The following is a 21,355-nucleotide window of genomic DNA, read 5'->3' as shown; positions in this document are numbered from 1 at the left end:
TGAAGCTGGAAAACATTTGTGCTTTCAGAGTAAATATGCCATTGCTTTATATATTTCCTAACCTTTTTTACTGTGTGATACAGAAGCCACTGCGTGATGAAGAGCTGCAACACCGCACCCTCTGAAGCAGGAGCTCCTTGGGTCCTGCTGCTCACAAGCACTTTGAAGGCAGGGACCGGGACGTGCCAGCATCCTCAGCACACTAAACAGCAAGCAGCCTCACAACCTCCAACCCCACACTCAACATGGCGGACACATCACTGTCCGTGGCGACACCGATGCTGATTTCTGGCTGTGTTTCTATACCCTGCTGGTTCCTCGGACACAGTCAGCAGGGCAGTCCCGTAACAGGGAGCCCGTGTGGACCAGGGGATTCAAAGACTTTTCAAATGATGCTCATCACGTAAATCAATAAACTGCTTGTGTGTTCCCACAACACACTCCCCTCTGGCTGGGATTAGCTCTGGGTCTTATGTATGAGAGAGCTCAAAATATTAATTCTGAGAACTTACAAGAAGGGGAATATGAAACTCCTACAAGGGCTTCAGTTCAGGGTGTACTCATTAAAGGTCCATCCATGGCTTTATTACATTTGTACTTCAGTTGCCTAGTTTTTCTTCGGTTACTCATTTCTCACTTAAGGAAGACTCATTTATGTCTTCATGTCAGAGAATCTAGGTTCACTTGGTGAGGGTCAGCATCTAGGAACTTGCTTGGTTCAGCCCTGCATTGTCATTGCCCCTTGGGAAAAGCTATAGAAGAAATGACCCTGAGAACAATCATTCACACAATAGAAATAGGTTAATATGGGCCAAATGAGAGCATATTATTTGGGTTTGTGGGAGGTTATAGTACAAATATAACTGTGAATTTAAATACATTCCCTATAAGGGCGGGACAGGGCGGTGGTAGATTGGGATTCTCTGCAGAGTGTCATACACATAAGAATGTACAAAATCAAATTAAAATTGACCACTTTGGAAATGTGTGGTTAACATGTATGGCAAAATGTCATAGGTTCCTTTGTAAAAGACCATTTCTTTGATCTTTAATTTAGTCTAAGCCTTTTGTAAGTCTTGCTGACTCTAGACAGAGCCAGGACTGAATGCAATTAATTACATGGGGGGGGGGGGGGGGGGGGTTCAAGGGAGAAGCGACCTGCATGATGAGCCCACAACTTGAGTCTCTATCAGAAGGAAGACTCATCTTTTCCACTTAGAAAAAGAACTGCATTGGGCTCTTCTACAAAAAAAAAACCAGTAGCTCTTTATGTCTTATTACATAAAGCTGACCTTTATTAGAAGTCATTACATGCACCATGAGAAACAGAGGGAGCAACTGCTGACTGATTCATAATTCTCCTTGGAAAGTCTCCGGAATATCAAAGGATGGCCGCGTCTCTCATGTGGAATAAGGACTGAGAGGCTGGGACGTGGTGTTCTGATAAAGGTCAATACCAGCATGAGTTCGTTACAACTTGAACCCTATGGCCGGCTTCCCAGAGGCAGAGGATCCTCCCTTTGGAGGTGTGCGGAGATCCGGCTCTCTGGGCTAAGTGGCCATCTGGCTTCCTGAAGGCTGCAGGACGTGGTCTGAAGCACTCACAGCCCCACCAGAAGAAAAGGATGTGTTCCCATCAGAAGAAAAGGATGTGTATCTCAACACAAATTGACTGTGATAAGGGGTAGGCTGTGATGGTGTTTGCAGTCTTGATAAGCCCGGTGAAGCCCAGTGACAAGGAGCTCCAGCATTTCAGCCTCAGCCTTTTCCAGGGCGGGGGCGGAGGCAGGGGTGGGCGATGGGGGTGGGGTGAGGAGGAATGTGAGGTCAGGTTCTAAAAGCATCAACTCCACATCACAGTTAAATGCCTTAAATAACTTTCATTTCTATTGCCACACAGGCCAGTGGAAACAGCAGGAAGATATTAGCTGCTGATTCTTATAAAGACTCTGCGAATATAATGGGCATGAAAAGGAATTAATATGGACTGTTGCCAATTGAAAATGTTTGGTATTAATTCTTAACATAAACAAAGTACATTTTTAAAGAAAATCTGTTCCCCAACCTTTTCCGTCAATGCTTGAGGCAAAATCAGTGATCTCATTTCTAACTGAAACACGGAAGAAAAGCTGCCTGGGAGATAGGTGTTGAGAAACTCGAAGGACTTACGCATACGATTTCTCAGAGATTTTAAAGAACTGGGGAAAAAAGATGGGCAAACCCTCAACTTTCAGCCTTACCATGAAATGAGAGCTTGGAATACTGTAGGGCTTCATTTGGTTAATGTCTCCTCAAATTTCCATGTTATTGAGAGAATTGTCCCGTCCCTTCCGCATCATTTCCATTCTAGTTTATGTTTGCTGAACTGAGTATCTCTAAAACAGGGATGTATGGCTTGTTTTTGTAAGAATGAATTATTACTGAACACAGTGTCATATCTTTTCAAAAGAAACAACCATTACCTATGTGCCCAATGGTTTTATTTTACTGAAAAAAAAAAAGAGTAGCAATTCCCTCCTTTCTCTACCCTTTTCAAACACTTTGTGTTCAATATTTCCTTTTGTTCTCCTGTAAGATGCTCAATAAATATTGTTGATTTTTTTTTCAAACTCCCAGACTTCTGTAAAGTACAGAGCTAGCTGGCCCACCTCGGGGTCAGCAGCTGCAGTTATTATCCGAAGCAGCACAGATATTGTGCACAGATAAAGCCACAATCACACAGGCTATTTACCAGTAAGGAGAGTCAACCAAGCTAGAGAAATGTTCAAACGGTCCGACTCCAGTTTGGCCACTAGCTATTTACGCCTTTGGATGATTCACTTACCCTCTCTGGAGCCCAGTTCCTCCACTTTAAAATAATGTAATATCTACAAAGTCCTAGTAAACTTTCGGATTTTATGATCCTTACTCTTTAGTCCAGTAACATTGTAAAGAAGCTAACTTGAAAGGTACCCGTGAACAATGAACCGAGCCCAAGTATGGGGCGTGTTCGTACGCATGCATCGGCTTTACACATATGCTGCTTTTCTCATCTGTTTCAACTGTTTTGAAAAATGAATATATCACTTTTAAAGGCATTAGAGAGACAAACTAAAATAATTCCACAGTAAATCTTATAAAAAGGATCCCTTTTGGTGGAGGAGAGAGTACTTTTTATACTATGAATAGGCATCACCTAAGTGGTTAATATTAGTTGCATTTTTTTTTCTTAAGACAGATATACTTGTAGATAAATCCTGTCCAAAAAATAAGAAAAATAGCTTTTGGGTTTGTGTGTCTCCAAATAGCCCCTATGAGAAGTGGGTTGGATGTGGTTCTGCTACAATGTTCTCTCTTAAAGAACCATGTGAACTATTTCATTGGCCCATTCACCACTGTTCTGTTAGCAAACCTTTCCCCTCTATCCCCCTTTGTCCTTTGGCTTGACTTTACAGACCTTCTAAAAGCTAATTTAAGGTATTCTGTTCAATAGAAAGGTAGTGTTATATTGTGCTCAAGACCTGCAACCCAGCAGTCCGGTCTGTCTCTGTTCTCATCCTTACCACCCTGGCCACCTCTGGCAGTTGGAGGTCCCGCTCCCTCTTCTCCAAGCCCACACTCTCCTCCCTGCCTTTGACACTGGGCCTCATGTGCCTTGCTGGTCCTCTGCCAGCTCTCTAACTGTACACATGTCATCAAGATCTGAACTTTCTTTACCTTCTCCCGGTAGGAGGAGACAACAGCATCCCCCTCACTCCCTAATCTCTGTCTCTAACCCAGACTCGGCCTTGAATTCCAATCCTGTTCCCTATTTCCATGTGACGTAAACATGCTACTCCACTTCAAACTTAGCATGTCTAAAACGGAGTCACCCTCACTCCAGTCTAATTTCTCCCCCATCGATGACTGATATTTGAAGATTCCCTATACTTGGCCCAAGGCAGCCCCAACATTCTTATCTCCAGCTACCACTCAATCTCCACTTCTCCATTCTCCCAAATTAGTTTTCTTGCTCTCTGAACTCACTGTGGTTTTTTTTTTTTTTTTCTTCTTGGCCTTTTTTCAGGTACTGCCTCCTTTTGGAAGGCCCACCCCACCAATTTCTCTCCATTCACTGAGGTTGTCAGATCATTTTCTGCCCCTTGCCATGTCTCTGTTCTTGAAGGTCTTCCTAATAACATATAGAATTCCTTCTCCCTCCAAACTGCTCCAGTCCACAAGGCTGGTCTGGTATCATCAGGGCTCGGTAGTGATGTTGTCACCCCCGAGGCCAGATCTCCCGGAGCCAGGCTCACGCTCTGTGTCCTCCTGGTGACCCCCCCCCCCCCGTGCTGCACACACAATTGTCACTAAACACCTGTGAAGAGATGGCTAGGCATCTCTTTGTGTGGCATATGGGACAGGGAAACAATCCGAGCTCTTATATAATAATGACGGTACCTACATCGCTAGCTTTTCAGCATCTAAAATATGAACCTCGAATCCCCCAAGTGAGAGTGTCTGTGAAGCCAGTAGCTCAGTTCCTAATTTGGCGCCTGCCAGGCGCTCCGTGTTCCAGGCAGCCTCCCCTGTACCAGTGCCCATTTTCCCTTTTATTTGGTTATCAGTCAAAAATGCCCCAAGTTTATGTTTACCTTGAGGGAAAGTGCCTCAGGGATATTTTCAGTACTTGGTGAGAACTTGAGTCATCTCCAAGCAATTCTTTACTTTCCTAGGGGCCGTTCTTCCCATCACTGCAAAGTTCTGAGCCATTTTTCCCCCCCAAAGCATAGGCTGTATCCTGAGATAACACAGTGGGTCCCTGTACAGAGGGAGGAAACGGTCCGCTTGTGTGTGCATTGTGTGGCAGGTCGTAAAGACCCAGCAGAGTCTTACTAACGAGGCGGCATTGAATGTCTGTGCCGGGGCCGGAATCTGAGGCATTGATGTCTGCCTGGGACCTCACACTGATGTCTGGACTCGTTGTTCAAGTTGTTGTGAAAATACTGCCAAGAGTCCTTAATTGCTGATAGGAAGTTAAAGAATGTGTAGGCGGAGGCCAGCCTTTCTTCCTGGCAGGAGAATGAGGGCCCTGGTTGGTGACATGGCAGTCAGCATTCATAAGAGCCAGTAATGACTCAGTAGTCAGGGGAGAGCTGAAGGAGCTCCTCCTTAAAATCACAGTTGCCTGAAACTCCAAGAGGAGGAGACGTCTGTTGTTACTGCCTATGATTCCTGCCTTTCTTTAAGATCTGCTTCCACCCTCTTCCTCACGGGTCCACCAAGCGCAGTTCCCCAACCCTTGGTCACAGGGTGAGCATGAGACCCAGGAACTAGCTCATCATTGTCTGGCTTTGGCGAATCATGCAAGGGAAATACAGGGTGGGGGAAAAGTAGGTTTGGAGTTCTTCGTGTGGAACAAGACATGAAGGTTACGATCACAATAGCTTTCTTCGCTGTTTCGTGTGCTCACCACAAACCTACTTTCGCCCACTCTGTAGATGGACCAGTCAGGACCTTTTGTACTAAAGATGACAGGGAAGCATGTCTCTGTCCTCTGACCGCTGACTACAGGGACACATGCCCCAAGTTGCTGTCATGGAAGGAAGCACCTATAGGAAGGAAACCCATACATGAAAACTGAGTCCCTCTGGAGAGATGACAGGCAAGAAGAGAGACGTAGTCACACTGCCACGCTGTCTTAGCCCCTCATCCGGATCCGACCCTCAGACCAAGTTTATCTCGAATTCCACATACAGGGTAGTTGCTCTCTGCCCTCACCCCCCACCCCCGTTATTTTTTTCTTTCTCGAGTTAGTGTAAATGCTTTCTAACACTTCTAAGAAAGTGGCCTTGCACACTATCTCATCCAATTCCTTATTGTATAGACACAGAAAAAGAGAGAGAGATTAAGTGACTGCACAAAATCATCAGCTTGTTAATGCCAAAGGCCTGACAAGAACATTTTGCTGGTAAAACTAATATTAAAAATTAATCTTATAGCACCATCTGAGGTTGATGAATCACTGAATGGACAAATACATAGACTGTTCATAAAGTTGTGAAAGAAACCATCAGAAAGACTAAAAATAAATAAATAGGGGTAAATAGGGGTATTTATCTCTGGAGGATGAGACTAGAATGCAGTGGAGGAAGTCTTATTTTCATATTTTTTTTATAGTCATCTATACTTGTAGTTTATTTTTAACCTAGCGCAAATTAATATAATGGTTAAAATATATAAAGTTCTCAAAACATATACATTATAAACATATAATTCTTAAAACACACAGAATTCCAGAAGTTTACATTTTAAAGAAAGTCATGTCATAAAGAAGATAGAGTGTATTGCCTTAGACAGCCACTAAATACCCTGGAAGCCTGGGGACAGCCATTCCCTGTGACCGAGGCCCCTGGGGGAGGCTCTCCTCCAAGGAATGTCGCCAGGCATGATTATTACTACTGCTGCTACCAGCTCCAACAGCACCACGATACTGCTCCTAATGATAATCGCTATTACAGAGCACTTCCTACGTACCAAACACCCTTATTCATACTTCATCTATATGAACTCATTTACTCTTTATGAAAACCCTAGGAGGCAGGCCTCTGGTTATCTCCATTTTACAGAGGAGGGAGCCAAGGCACAAGGGTACATAGCTGGAAGCAATGCAGGTGGCGTTCACATTGAGGAGGTCTCGCGCACGGCTATTATGTTGTGGGACCTCTACTGGCGGCCTCGGGACTCAGCTTACTTCCACGCTCACTGGGTTTCTCCAGCAGCTGCAGAGGACCTTTCTAATGTGGGTCCTGCCCGAGACTAGCTGTCACTCTGTCACTCCTATCCCCTTAGTTTCTCAGCTCCTGGGACATGGATCTTGCTGTGGAGCGCAATGCCGCTGCATAGAGAAACAACCCGGCTGTGTCCTGCAGACATTTCACTGGTATCATTTTAGGTCGGTAATGTTTCTGATCCATATACTGCACTTTGCAAACATTTATTTACTGAAGAAACTAGAAGAATATATAAAGCAACTTGAAGGAGTTGGTTTTGAAAGCAAGAAATTAAATTCTCAGAATATCTTACTTCAGTATTTGAATGATCAACCAGCACGCATGGTATTGAGAGACTATTAAATGCTTGGTCTGTACTAACTAAACTTTATCTATTTACAGCCATACACTGAGGGCTGAAGATGCAGTGTGGGGACAGGAAGAGGAGACCAACTGGTAGAGATTTTCAGTGCATATTTTGCAAGTTAAAACCAAAAGCAAATTTCTGATAAGATTGAAGAGACGTATCACATAATAGTGATCAACACTGCCATGGAGTTCCTTGGCACAAAATTCCCACATACTTGTTCTGTCCTTCACTCTCCTCTTTGAAAAAGATGCTCATTATAGGAAAAAAATAAATAAGAGAAGAGCAATGTCCTAAGTAACTGGAATTGATTTCTTAAAAATGGCTTTGTTTCTGCAGTCACGGATCGCCCCTTTTAGCGTCTCCTGCCCAGTGGGCTACTAAGTGCTGTCCCTGGCGGGGTGATGATGCCACCGATGATCTGTGTGTCCTGGACTAAGAGAGACCCAAGTTTCTTCTTATCCGTGAAACAAAAAGTTGAACTGTTTTTAAATAGTCCCTTTAAATATGTTTTAAAGTTCTGCCAAGCTATAAAATCCACTATCTGGCCTTTCAGTATTGGACATCTGAACATTATTAATTTGTTACGTTACTCTATCTCTTGAGAGGCCTCATCATTTCAGTATACTGGAACTTAAAAAAAAAAATGAATCTTCCACATGCTGACGAACAACACTAATTTATAAAGATGAATTTTTAGACTGCTATTAACGTCGACCTATCACTGAAGAACGAAAGAGCATTTCTGAATAAATAAAAAGCTGCCAATAACATTTTCTCCATATTTCATTCTCGCGAGTGTAAATAATGGAAGGAATGCACACTTGGACCTGGGTACTCAGAGTAATTTATTTTCTCTTAAAGGTCGATCACTGCTAGTTTCACGTTAATGGTCAAGATACGCAGCCAAGGGGTTCCGCAGTGTAAGGTCAGGCCTCGCCTCGCCTGATCACTAGGCTCCAATTTTAACCTCTCATCCAAGGAGGGAAAAAGTTCTTGAAAAAAATTCAAAAACGCATTTTGGCAAGCTCAAGAGATGTAGCTTAGCAGCATGAATTAAGAGACTTGTGACCATGAAAAAGAATTGTAAATTTTAAATGTCTTTGACCCTTCTTAGCTTTTGACCAACTGACTCTGACATTCCTCAGAGGCCAGGGGAGGAGAAGGGCGCAGCAAGGACAGTGCTGGAGGGTGGGCAGATCCGACCCTCCCCACAGTAAAGGAAGTCTATCCAAATGTGCCTTGGGAAGAACTGTAATAGATGAGGTTCCCTCCCTGAAAAATGACTAAAGCCACTAAAATAATTCTTAGATAAAGCAACCCAATTATTTAAGTGTAGTTACTCTTAAGGAAAAGTCAGGAGAAATTTATCACAGCCCCATGAGGGTTCCAGCGTGGTTATAAATGACTGTGCGTATTGTCGAGTCATTTATCTGGTACTCTGTCAAATGGCGTCTTCTGTAATGTGGTATTTATGACCCTCGCCAATATGATGAAAAACATGGAACATCTTGAAATGCCTTTTGAAAGAACACTGTATAGTATGTACAGACACAAGAGAGCTTATCTTACTGTGTTTTATTCATCTGTTCCACAGTATGTAAATACTGAAGTTCATTGCACACCACATTGGGTTTTTATAATTACACTGTAAGATGTTCATACATTAGGTGGTTCTGCATTTAGGGGAGCAGTATGTACACCTAGATGTGGTGGTTCTTTTTAAAATATGAGACAAATAATGGAAAAAGCCACTCCACTGGAGTGGGTACAGTATCTCTGCGATGACATGCACAGGAGATCCATGAAAGGTCAGATGGAAGCACCCGCGCCGTCTTGTCGAGCAGAGTAATAAGGAGGTTGGTCCAGGTGCCACACAGGAGGTCATCGACTGCGCTGAAATCAGCCACTCGGTTTTTTGCTCTTAGCCTCTCCAAGGAAGACATCACGGTACAAACTTCTCTGACTAAAAGGCTTTCACTAACGGCTCAACCAAAAGGTCATTTCTAACAAGAATGCAGACAAACATTCCAAAGAACTAAGGAAAGATGTCCTACCTCAGTCAGGTTGCGACAAGGGCTACTTCCTCCCGCAGAGCGAGGAGTGAGCCTCTGCTTAGGAGTAATGTAGCGCTGGCTGTGCAGCAGTTTTTGTATTTTGCTGTGTGTGATACGCACTTACTTGACCAAATTTTTGAGGAAAAAAATAAGGATGTGCATCATACATGGGTAGTACTAATTCCGTATCTATATAAATATTTAATTCTTTTATTTATGTGTATGCATTAAAAGTATAACTCTAGACAGCAGTGATATCCGTATGCAAAATAATACCCTGAAATATGATAATTGGTTTTGTTTCTAAATATAAATAAATAAAAAATTGAATTAAACATTGTCTAAGATATTAGTCCTGAGTAAAAATAATACAAAGTATATTTAACTATACTCGAATTTCTACCTTGACCCTTGAAGTATGATCTTTTATCTCGATTGTGCCCACCAGTGAAGAAAAGCGTATTTGAAATCTGAGAAGCACAGGCAGTTCATACCGGGGAGCTAACATTAGTATTTTTGTTGTTAATGCCTTCTGAGTAAGACAGGCTTAATGTAATAGTTACAGAGTTATGAATGTACAAGTTATGAATTTACAAGTGATTTTTTCTTGCTGTGGATATTGGTCAGTCTCTAAAAATATATCATAAGGGTATATTAAAGATCTACAGAATTTTTTAAAAACATCAAAATGGGCCAGAAGATGCTAAAGTCATTTGTGGTATATGTTAACAACTTAATAGAGTAAACTTGTTTTGTTTTGTTTTTTGCCTTTCAAGAGCACAATGCTATCAGCCTTGAAAAAATATTGCTATGTAGTATCTGCAGGCATCAGGACACTGAAGGAGCGGGCACTCTCCCCTTCACTGTGTTCACACATGGAAGGACTTCTAGGACAGGAGCGTTCCTGGCCTGTGTCCTCTTTCCCCTCTTCGTGGGGTGGGCAGTGGACCCAGGCATGCCCAGATCAGCCTTTCCCCTCTGCTTGCTTTGTACCTGCTGCTCGCAGGGAGAGGGTTATCTTCTCCCCAACTCTGGAGGTGGGGTCTGCCTCAGTGGAGCTGTATGGTGCTGCCTGGGGATAGGTAGCTCAGCTGCTTAACTCTGGGGTGAAATACGCAGTAGCAAGCTTATCCGGCCCGGCAACCCAGCTCCTTTCTCCTCCAGTCCTCCCCAATACAAACCCGAGGCTTGGATGGCTCTCTCTGATGCCTCAGTTTACCACTCAGATGGCCCTAAACTTGAGCGGCCCTCCTAAAACATACATTATTGATGTATTTTAATGAAAGAATCTTACATATTCATGCATCTTCAAGCCAACAGTCATTTGTTAGGCATGTAGAGGCTAGCCTCAACTCTGGTAGAGGGCAGAAGAGGTGTGGGTGGCAGCGGGTTGACTCAATGCAACAAAATAAAAGCATTAAACAGACCTGCTTCTTCTTGGAAGGCAATTTGCGGACCATTTATTGATTAGTCAACTTGTGCCTTTGCCGGCAGGGCCTCATTCCTTACCCAGGGACATGGAAAGGTCCCCTCCATCAGCTCCCCTTAAGGAGTTCTGTCATTTCATTTTCTGTATCCCTACCCTCCCCTGAAAACAGAAAATTTACATTTATACCCTTTTACATTCAGCTGACCTAAATACTTAGTTAGACTTATCTTGACAGATGACATATAACATTTTTAGATTCTTACCTAAATACTCCCATCATCTTGGTTATGAAATTGGTTGAAAAAACAAGGCACGAACGTAATCTTTTGACCAACAGAATTTAACTTCTTTGGCTTAGAGAATTAAAGCCCAATGAGAGTTCTTGAAAATCAGTATAGCAGTCATAACAAACCCCTTCCTTTCAAAAATTGAACTTATAACCAGTAAATAAATTCATTTATTTACAATGAATACAGAAAAATTCATTTCCATACAATATTTCTTTTTATCTTTTGAAAGTAAGTTCTATTTCTTAAAGCACATGCGATTAAAAAATGCAAAACAAAAATCCTATTGGATTTTCATGTGCCAAAAAATGAACCTTAACCCACAATTCACATCTTATACAAAAATTCATTCCCATGAACCTTCAACTGAAATATAAACCTGAAACCTATAAAATTTCAAGAGGAAAACAAAGGAAAATCTTTGTGACTATAAGTTAGGCAAAGATTTCTTAGATAAGATGCCAAAAGTTTGATACATGAAGGAAAAACACTGAAAATTTGGACTTCATTAAAATGAGAACTTCTGCCCTTCAACAGGCAAAAGAGAGAAGGGGCACCTTGAAAAGTATGTTTTCATCTCTTCCTCTCTTCCTCTCAATGCAATCCCCCTGCCCTGCCCCCGCAGCATCCACTCAACACTATTACCATTTCTTGTGTTTCCTACGGAGCTAGCCCATACACAATAAGCATAGAGATAGATGTACTGCAGGGGGTGGCAAATGCAGTTGACAGGTATGAGTATGTGGAACACAGTTTATTCTTGTATTGCTTATTAACCATTGTATTCTTTTCCCCATGAACAACCAGAAACCTACTTTTGCCCATCCCGTATACAACAGTTGTGTTGCTCTTTATATCAAGATTATTTTAAACGTAAAACTTTCATATTCAATATATTTATAAGATTCCTCTGTGTAGTCCACGCTTTTGACAGCATTCACTGCTCCTGCACATAGTTGAGGCCGAATTCTTTGGAAGTAATTAGTTTTGAAATTTTACTTAAGCAAAGATGAAATAAAGATAAAAAAAAATTTAATTTGCTGGCCTTGGTTAAACAAACAAACAAAATCTCCCCTGAGTTGTCAGTCTCACTGCGTTCTCTGAGTTCAGGCCACGCTCCATATTTGGGCTCTGTCGGCTGTCGTATCCTGCGGGAGAGACGTCAGCCGGGGCCTGGAACCAAAGTCCTATTTGAAGTACATCGAATCCAGTTTCTCCGATTGCTTTCATTTCTTTGGGTATTGGTGTTTTTACATAATAAAATTCTCTTTTAAGGAAAAATGAGACTCTCTTTAGTCATTCTGGTAATTAAAGAAAGCATTTGGCTAAGGCTGAACTGAAAACATTTTTCACACTACACAGCTCAATTCACTTCTTAAATGACTCGTTTAAGACGTAAGTGAGCAAGAAGAATACTCCTGTCTCACTCTATCTCATTATCCTGTTTCATTTCTTCACAGCATTTATCAATGAAATGGCTGCATTTACGTATCTGTCTTTATACTTTCTGCCTGAATGCCCAGCTCCACACCAGCCCCCACACCCAGCTCTGGGAGGCCAGCACCGTAAGGGAGGGGACTTCCTCCAGTTGTACATGGGCTAGAGTGGGTTCTGACACCCAGTAGGTACCCAGAAGACTTCTCCACTGAGTGAACTGTGTTTCTACTGCTGGGATTGGCTCCGATTCCTGCTGTATGGTTTGTAAATTCAGCAGCAGTATCCAGATGTGAAAAGGTGGACATGACCATTTAGAATTTTTCACATTGTTTCTGCTACACTGGCTTGGAGCATAAAGGTTTGTATAGACCTAATTTTATACCCCCAAGACCTGTGCTCCGAATATGGTAGCCACTAGCCACGCGTGGCCACCAAGCACTCGAGATGTGGCTGGTCCAAATTCACACTCGCTTTAAGTGCAAAACGCACACCAGATTTTGAAGATTTAGTTTAAAAAGAGTGTGAAATGATCTCATGTATAATGTTTATACTACTTACATGTTGAAACTATTTTTAATATATTGGGTTAAATAAAATATTAAAATTAATTTCATTTATTTCTTCTTTAAGGTGACTACTAGTAAATTTAAACTGCATATTGTGGCCGGTATTTTTGGTCCACGTTATATTGCTACTAGGCAAGGCTCCTAGAGGCCTGGTTGGTTCTCAGAGTTCCCTCACTTCTTCTCACAAGGTCTCTGTCTTTTTACCCTGTGTAGACACCCCCTGAGGGGCCCCACTAAACTAGACTCAGAGAATGCAGAGCCTTAGAAACTGAGGACAGATCCCTGGGACAGTGGTGATGGATTTGTCCATGATTGTGGCAAAAAGGTACCCCCCCCATTTTCTTCCTTATTTGCTGACTTTCCAGCAAGTAATGTCAGACATTATTCCATGATTATGTTTCTCAAACTGTTCCACTCTCCTAAGACATTCACACATAGTGGGCCTATTTGGGACACTCTTGGAGAGCAGCCCATCATCTCTGGCAGAGCATTCTCCTTCAGGCAGTACAAGGAGACTCATTTCTTTAGAAAGTTTTAACCTACTGAGGTCATACTACAAGGCCAAGGTTACGTAGGACAGTCCTGCCAGATGCAGTGAGCATGCCCAGGCATCAGTGATGGGCAAGAAGCTGTGAGGTGAAAAGCACAAGACTGCAGGCTCTAAGGTGGAGAGGAGCTGGAATTTCCTATCACATGAAATATGGTACAAGCTTTGGATCACATAATGGAGCAACACAAAAATGATGTCATGTGTCGACAAAAATTGGAACAACCAAGTTAGGAAGTTGAGGTTTTACGTTTAAATAAGGGACAAATTTGATTTTTTTCTCCAGTGTGTAAAAGTATTTAAATGAAAGTCTTAATGAAAAAGTACAAAAACTTAAGATACACTGGCTATTACTACATTTAGAGTAAGTTTAGGGGACAGGAGAGCATCTAGACTGAATAGTGCCAGATCGTGGGTGGTACACGGCTCTTCAATGTATATTATCTTATTTATAACAGACTGCTCTCCCTTGCTATTGCCTCCTTGGTAAAGTCCATCCTGGAAAGCAAATACAATCTTCTGAACTATAGTATTATCATTAAGTATCTATCTTTTGACCCAAAATTATTGTCTCAGAGAAAACCTGCCAACTTAAAGATTGCAATAGATACTATCTTCATCCTCAGAGTAAAAGGTAAAATGTGTATGAAACTATTATTTATGTGTGTCAAACTTGATAACAACGAGATGCCTGGAAAAACATCTTATAGTACAGTGATGAGTGTACAACTTTAAAAAAAAATGCCTCCTGGCATTACTGACTCAGTTTGGCTAAATATAGTCGGCAGCCCGCAGGCTTCGCAGCACATTTTCCCCTGGAATTCAGCTAATGTAAATAAAACAAACAGAGCGGACCTGGCCCCCTCCATGAACATTACATCAGTCTTCCTTATTAGGGAACTTCTTCAAACCTGACATTTTGCTCCAAATAACTGGAGTTTCATTCTCAACGTGCAACTCTGGAATGGGAGCTGCTCTGATCAGAAGGGCTGGTGAGCGTCAGCAGATCTGTGGGCCGCGTGCAGCCTCATTTCACTAAGTCTCATTCCTTAGACAGGAGCGCCGTTACGGAAAGGAGCAGGAGACACATGTCATGTTTCCTGCTGAAGGTACATTCAAGAAAGCACATTCAGTGTGCCTCATTTGTTTTGCTTTCTATATATGTTTTGATACATGCCTGTGATGGTGAACAGAAACAGGAGAAATTCTGAGATTCTTGAATTCTCGCAATTTCGATAGTGGTTCGGACAAAAAGACTTTTGCATATGATTGATCTTAAGATGATGTAGAAGTTAATAAGCTAAGAAAGATCTCCCTCTCCCCTGAAACGTTCCTCAATGTGATGTTGAATGTGCTAGACAACTTAGGGTTATTGTCTTTGTCCTTGAGATATTATTATATTCACATGCCAACCTGGCAGCAAAGGCAAAAGTAAACTGGAGGTGCATAACTGAAAGCTTCTGCCCAGCAAGGGAAACCACCAGCAAAGTGAGAAGGCAGCCCACTGAATGGGAGGAGGCACTTTTCAATCATCTATCCGAGAAGGGGTTAATAATGTACAGCACGATGAGTACAGCTAACAATACTGAATTGTATATTTGGAAGGTGCTAAGAGAGTAAATCTTAAAAGGTCTCAGCATAAAAAAATGGTAACTATGTGAGGTGATGGATATTAACTAAACTTATTGTCATAACCATTTTGACATACATTATATATACATATATAGTCATTATCCAGTATTGACTAATACAGTGTTATGTCAATTATATCTCAATAACATTGGAAAAATAAGTCATATTTAAAAGTGTTGCATAATATACTTGTTTGGAAAAAATGTTAACTAATCCAGACTTCTTGTTATGAAAGGTAAGATTTATGAAGTTAAAATGTATGTGTAAAATAAAAATCAATCAAAGCAAACCTTTTCTTTAAACACTTTTTCATGAGTACAAATAGGGTTATTCATCAGTTTTCTGATTCTACCTAGTATTTTCTCTTTTTCATCTTGACATAAAGGCTATTTTCATAAGAAATAAAAGGGTTGAAAAAAGTTTTAAATATAAAGTCCACAATGATGCAATGGTATTGGTGAAGCTAATACAACACTCTGAAATGGTTGGTGTATAAGTAAACAGTCCTGAGATGCAATGAGTTGTGTGGGTAACGTGATAATGCAAAGACGAAGCCTTCTTATGCAGTGGGCTACTTCTGGCAGGCAGTAAATAAGAAACTACTCATTTATTTCTCATTTTCTACTTTGGTTCACTAACAAAATCAGGATAATCACATGTTCATGCAAATGTGGAGGGTGAGGGCTGGCTTGTGGCAGGAAGAAAGACCGGCCTGGAAAATAAGGGAGGATGGTGCTAACAGTTCCAAGTTTGTATTTCTAAATCTAGCTTATTACTGGACTTTTTTCTTCCAATGTTTGTTTTTTCAAAGGAAAGAAAAGCAAACACACCTGAATCTCTTGCACTCAGTACAATTTAAATGGGATCGTGGATGGTCCTCATTGTTTCCACAAAGAGCCCGGCAACGGCAAATTGGGAAATGCCATTAGGATCTCAGAGTTTTCCTGTCTAACAGGCCCTTCCATGTTCTGGGAATTTTACCTACGTACTGCTTACTGAATTTGAGATTGAAGGTCATGGTGTATTTCACAGGGATGTAGACTCTGGAGTTAGAGAGGCTGGCTTTATACGACTGGGTGGGTGTCCTTGACCACTTAGCCTTTCCGGGCCCGTTTCCTTATCCTTAAATGGGGGTCATCACGGCATTTGTCCCGGCTGTGAAGATGGAATGAGTTATTCCATATGAAGTGTGTAAATTATCCCCTATGAAGTACGAAGTAAGCAAAGCTTGAGCAAACCTTCAATAAGTGTCTCAGCAACTAATATTCAGGACAACCATAATTTAGTGTTTAAACATGCACCCTTTTGCCTGGGACATCCGTTGAACGGGACAAAACTCTTGGACAGCAGGCAAATTGACAGTCCTGGGAAGAAGGGAGTGTATGATCACCCCATTAACACTATGTAATGTCAAGGTCACACAATGTGGACATAAACTGATTTACAAAATTAACAAAACTTGCACCTCACTGGGTATTAGTGTATGAGATTAGATGGCATAAGAATGCCTTAATTTTAAAAAATCACTAACTGTAATTTGAAATGTTTATCTTGAAAGAGACCTAACAGTTATGTTAATCACCTACTTGTTGAACTTCGAACATCCTTTTTCAACATTACCCCAAATATATTATAAACTTTAGTTTAAATCATGTTAGCACTGCTTTCCTTCTTCCTTGTAGTCTCTTTGGCACAGACGCCAAGCCATGGGGGAGTGGGGTGCGGCCGGGGAGGAGGAGAGCAACATCAAATAAAAGGGTAAACAGCAGCACGTGGCAGCCACCGGGGCCTCAGCCGTGCTCAGCACAGACTGACCGGACCCACCGCATCTCCGCCAGCAACTCACTGGGCTGCTTCCCTCCCGACCTGGGGAGCCGCCCCTCAGTACGTTGTCATTATAGAAACAGAGAAAACACATCTGTTAAAAATGAGCTTTAGTGGAAAAAATTCAGCTGGCATTCTCTTTTCTTCTCTGTCATCTTTTTTTTTTTTAAATAGCACTCTTATGTAAGTTCTTTACTATATATAGTAGAGAAAGGGTGCTGACGCGACCTGCCCAGAGGCCGTCAGACACGGGCCTTTCCTACCACCTCGGGCCCACAGGCAGCCGTACCCGCGGGGCAGAGGAGCAGCCAGGCCCCAGAAACCAGGCCCCTTTAGACTCTGACACTGCTGAGCGGCTGTCTCCTCTTTTTGGATCTTCAGCCTCCCCACCTATAAAACTGGCACAGCGCCTATTTCTGACCTAACACGTTGGGGGTGCCTGTGGAACCTCAGAGAACATCTGGGAAACATTTTTTGGCTTAGTCAATTATGTGTATTACCGACCGCCCCGCTCCCCGGGGCCCACAGCCATGTCCTTTCGTAAGATTTACGCAAAATCTAGAATGCTGACATCTCTTTCTAAGGGTCCTAGACCATCCTCCCATCCCTTACCAGCCTGCCCAAGCAAGGTAACTGTATATTTATTGTCTGTTCCTTCCATTGGGCTCCAGACTCTCTAAGGGCAAGGTCCACATCTATTTTATTCCCCAGTTTATTCAAAGTTTAGCACAGAGTCCATGAATGAACGAATGAAGAGGCAGTAGCAGCAAACATTTACTGAATACTTAATAAGCACCAGATGCAGTCCAGTCTTATGTGCTTTCCCTGTCTCTCCCCCCCGCCCCTCCCTCCCCCTCTCTCACCTGTATACATAAGTTCTTTCCAGTACCTACTAGCTGTGTGATCTCTGACAATCTTTCTGTGCCTCAGTTTTGTCATCTGTGTAATGGAATAATAACAGAACCTATGCAACAGGGCTGTTACAAAGGTTAAATGAGAACAGTGCTTGGCACAGTAGTGTGTTCTGTTGTTTGCTGTTACAGTCCTCTCCTCCTCAGTAAATGACACCTTCCCTGATACAGTTTCACAAGTCAGAGCCCCAGGTGTCATCCCTGCTGTCCCTCACCTGCCTTATCTAAACCACACCAAGTCCTGCCTTTCTCGCTCCTAGACACCTCCCACGTGGTATCCCTAGAGGGTTCCTTCAGATTGCACATAGAATCTTGTGACTCTCACTTACCTGCCCCCAGTGGCTTCCGTTCACTCCTGGGATATATCCCAGGCTCCTTAACCTGGCCCACCAGCCTGGTCCACTGGCCACAGCCTCCTCTCCCTGTTGCACAGCCCCGAATTCTCCGAGAGTCAGCCCTCCTCACCCACGTGTGGTGGATGCCTCCTAACTTAACACCTCCCCCCCTCCCTGCCTCCACTTCTCCAGTCATCCTTCTGAAGTCAGTTCAAACATCACTTCCTGGGAAAGGCCCCTTTTTCAGGCCTCCAAGCTGGAGGAGTCCTTCAGTTTCCTGTCCTGAGAGGTCTTGCCACATTTTGTTCACCCATTTGCCATGAAGGTACTCTCCACAAGCCTTTTATCTAGTCTCTGAGGTTTTGCCTGCCCAGATCCAGCTTTGGTAAAGTGAGAAGCAAGAAGCAGTGTGGTCACAGAAGTGAGGGTAGGCTGGTGTGTCCAGCGTGGACTTCTCCTGGAGTTGCCCTGTCTGACCTCGACCACCTCATAAAATCACCTGTACCACACTTGTAAGGGCAAAATTTCTATTGGAAGAAAAAAATCTCTGCACATGCATGGGAAAAGCTAGCAATTACGCTGCATGGAATAAAAGGTTGCTATGTGAGACGCTCATGTTACATTCTCTCAGATGCTGCTGTCTCACCTCTTCCTCGCCGGCTGGCTGTGACCCTTCTCCCTTCGCGTAGTACTGTGGCCTGTTTTGTTTCTGCCCAGAAGACCAGATGTATGGAAACTGATTTTATGAATCCTTTATGAAAAAGTAAACTTGACTTTTCTTACAAAGTTGAACAGTGAATGAACAATTAATATTTCCAGCAATGATTAAGTCAGGAAGAAAAGGCGATTCCAGCTCCAAGTCTCAGCATCCACTCACCATCTACTCATGAGTCAAATGTTCTACATACACTATGTACGTTTCTTGGTATCTGCACCCAGAAACACTTTCAGGGAATTAGGAAAAACAGTGGCCACTTAATTCATCTAACAGTCCACAAAACAGAATAAATCGAATTATCATGGCTCAAGGAAAAATTTAATGCCCTTGCAAAATAACCAAAATTCAAGCTTAGAGAACAAATATAAACTCTGTACCTACTATTAACTTTGGAGATGGTCTTTTTGTTTTTCTTTCTTCCTTCTACCTCTTGCCCACTGAGGTCGGCACTAGGAATCTAGCAAAGAACACCACACACCCCGTGCTTGCCTCCGGGAAGCCCCAGAAAAGCCAGCAAGCAGTGTGTGGCCTGAAACATGAGTGTTGAACCGCATTAAAGCAGTGGTACTCATGTCACTGGGTGGGGTCCATATTTCTTCCCTATACAATTTCATTTATTCAGCTCTAAATTTGTACAGCACTGCATGCACCTGATGGGAAGACCTGCGGCATTCTGAGTCAGATGGCACGGGTCGGGGGTGCTATGATCTTGGCCCCTCCGTGTCTCCAGCCGTGCTGGGCAGCTTTGTTATATCGAGCTCACTCAAGAGGGCAGGTGATTGATTGCCAAGTCGACTCCACTGTCAGTAAGGGCTAAATGCCGGTGACAAAGCTGGCATCAGTGGACTGCCTTTCTCTGCCCTTACCAGCAGGCTGTTGCTTCCAATTTCCAGAGACCTGAACACACTCCCAGGAGACAGGAAATGTGCTGGATGGATTCAACATGAGTATTTTGCTAGAATTGGCTACTATTTGGGGTTCCCACGAATGTCACCTGTGTGCTTATCCAATGGGGATAAAAGAGTCATAGCTTTTTTTTAACTTCTATCATTAATTGCTTTTGATAAATTACTCATTAGAGTTCTGAGGTATAAGTCTTTCAATACAGAAAAGGTTTGAAATGCACTAAAAAAATTCACAAGAGACTGGATGATTGTCCTATTAATTTGCCAAATAAAGTTTTATCCTGCCTCTTCCTCTCACCTTACTTATGCAGGCCACTTCTAATGCATGGGAGTACGAGGGAAAGACGTGATCTGGAGATGGGGAAAGGTCAGCAGTCTCCAAAGCAGAGCATGAATGCTGCTGTGGCTGGCAGGCTTGAGACGCCCAGGGAGGAAGGACAGAGAGGGGTGATAACTAAGACAAAGACAAGAGGCGGTAGGAAATGGTGCAAACGCTGGCCTCGGGGACTTGGCCCCACTGGTCACTGCCTCAGGGATGCTTGGGCCTGATTCATTCATTTGAGAACTTTTTCTTGCCTGCCCACAATATATCCCAGGTACTGTGATAGGATCTGGGGACATTCACGCTAAGCCAGAGTTAGAAGTGTATGCTTTGTCCAACACTTGGCTACTTCTGAGCTAGACCCAGGAGAGAACACATTACTAATGACAGACCTAGAAATTGGTATATCATTACCTAAGTGGCCAAAGGAGACTGACATTCTCAACAGTGGATTTTCCAGGCTTTTCAAGTAGGTTTGGAACGGGAAGAAGTGTCATCTTTTAGAGGACTTTTATGAGGGAGTCTAATAGTGTGCCTGGATACACCATATGAAAAACGAGCCATTTTATAGTCAGGGAAATGTTTTCCTCTTATCTTCTGAATTCCTGGGGCAAGTGGGGGCTGAGCCTCTGTTCTCCCGGGGAGCGGGAGGGGGGCTTCAGAGGGAAGGCCCCTCTCTGGGGGAAAGACAGAGCCCAGGTTGCAGGCCTCGCCAGCTACCGCCCCCCATTCAGCTTCTGGCAGATCACTTAAATTTCAGGAACCAGGCAAACTAAGTTTCCTGGCTCTGTACTCAGACAAAAACATTTTCTTTGTAGTCAGATCCTTCACGTCTCAGTATTTTTCAGGCACGAGGGAGGATTAAGAGAGTTCATCGCCTTTTACAATTAAATATATTGAACAACTCATTACGAGTTAATTTGTTGTATTTGGTGTGCTTTATGACACCAAATTTTACCTAATTTGCTCATATGTGTACATAATAAAAGAGAGAAAAATACACTCCAGGATCCCTTATTTTTAGTGGGGGTGTGGGGTGAGGAGAGGGCGTGGAGCTGGGGTTGGTTTCGCATTCTTATCTTACTATGTGCAGAGTGAGAAGGTCGGCCACAGATGGTCTGAATCCTAATACTGCTGGTTACTTAATCACTCCAAGCTTCAGTGTTTTTGTTTTTTTTTAAATGGACAAAATAATACCTACTAAGGAGATTTCTAAAGTTTAACTCAGGCCATGAATGTAAAAGTGTAATGTTGAACCTGGCTTTCAAGTAATTTTAGTTTCCTCTC

The 21,355-nt window shown here is 42.7% G+C and overlaps 1 protein-coding gene across 4 annotated transcripts in view; it reads right to left on the bottom strand.

The window, feature by feature from the left end:
- The window catches only part of PALLD (palladin, cytoskeletal associated protein), a 339,611-nt gene that overhangs the window by 43,379 nt on the left and 274,877 nt on the right, over positions 1–21,355 (bottom strand). The gene's annotated exons all lie outside the window — the stretch shown is intronic.

The sequence above is a fragment of the Phyllostomus discolor genome, chromosome 8, assembly GCF_004126475.2.
Source record: "Phyllostomus discolor isolate MPI-MPIP mPhyDis1 chromosome 8, mPhyDis1.pri.v3, whole genome shotgun sequence".
Classification (NCBI taxonomy): domain Eukaryota; kingdom Metazoa; phylum Chordata; class Mammalia; order Chiroptera; family Phyllostomidae; genus Phyllostomus; species Phyllostomus discolor.
The sequence above is the reverse complement of the archived record's forward strand: the minus strand, read 5'-3'. Positions and strand labels throughout refer to the sequence as shown.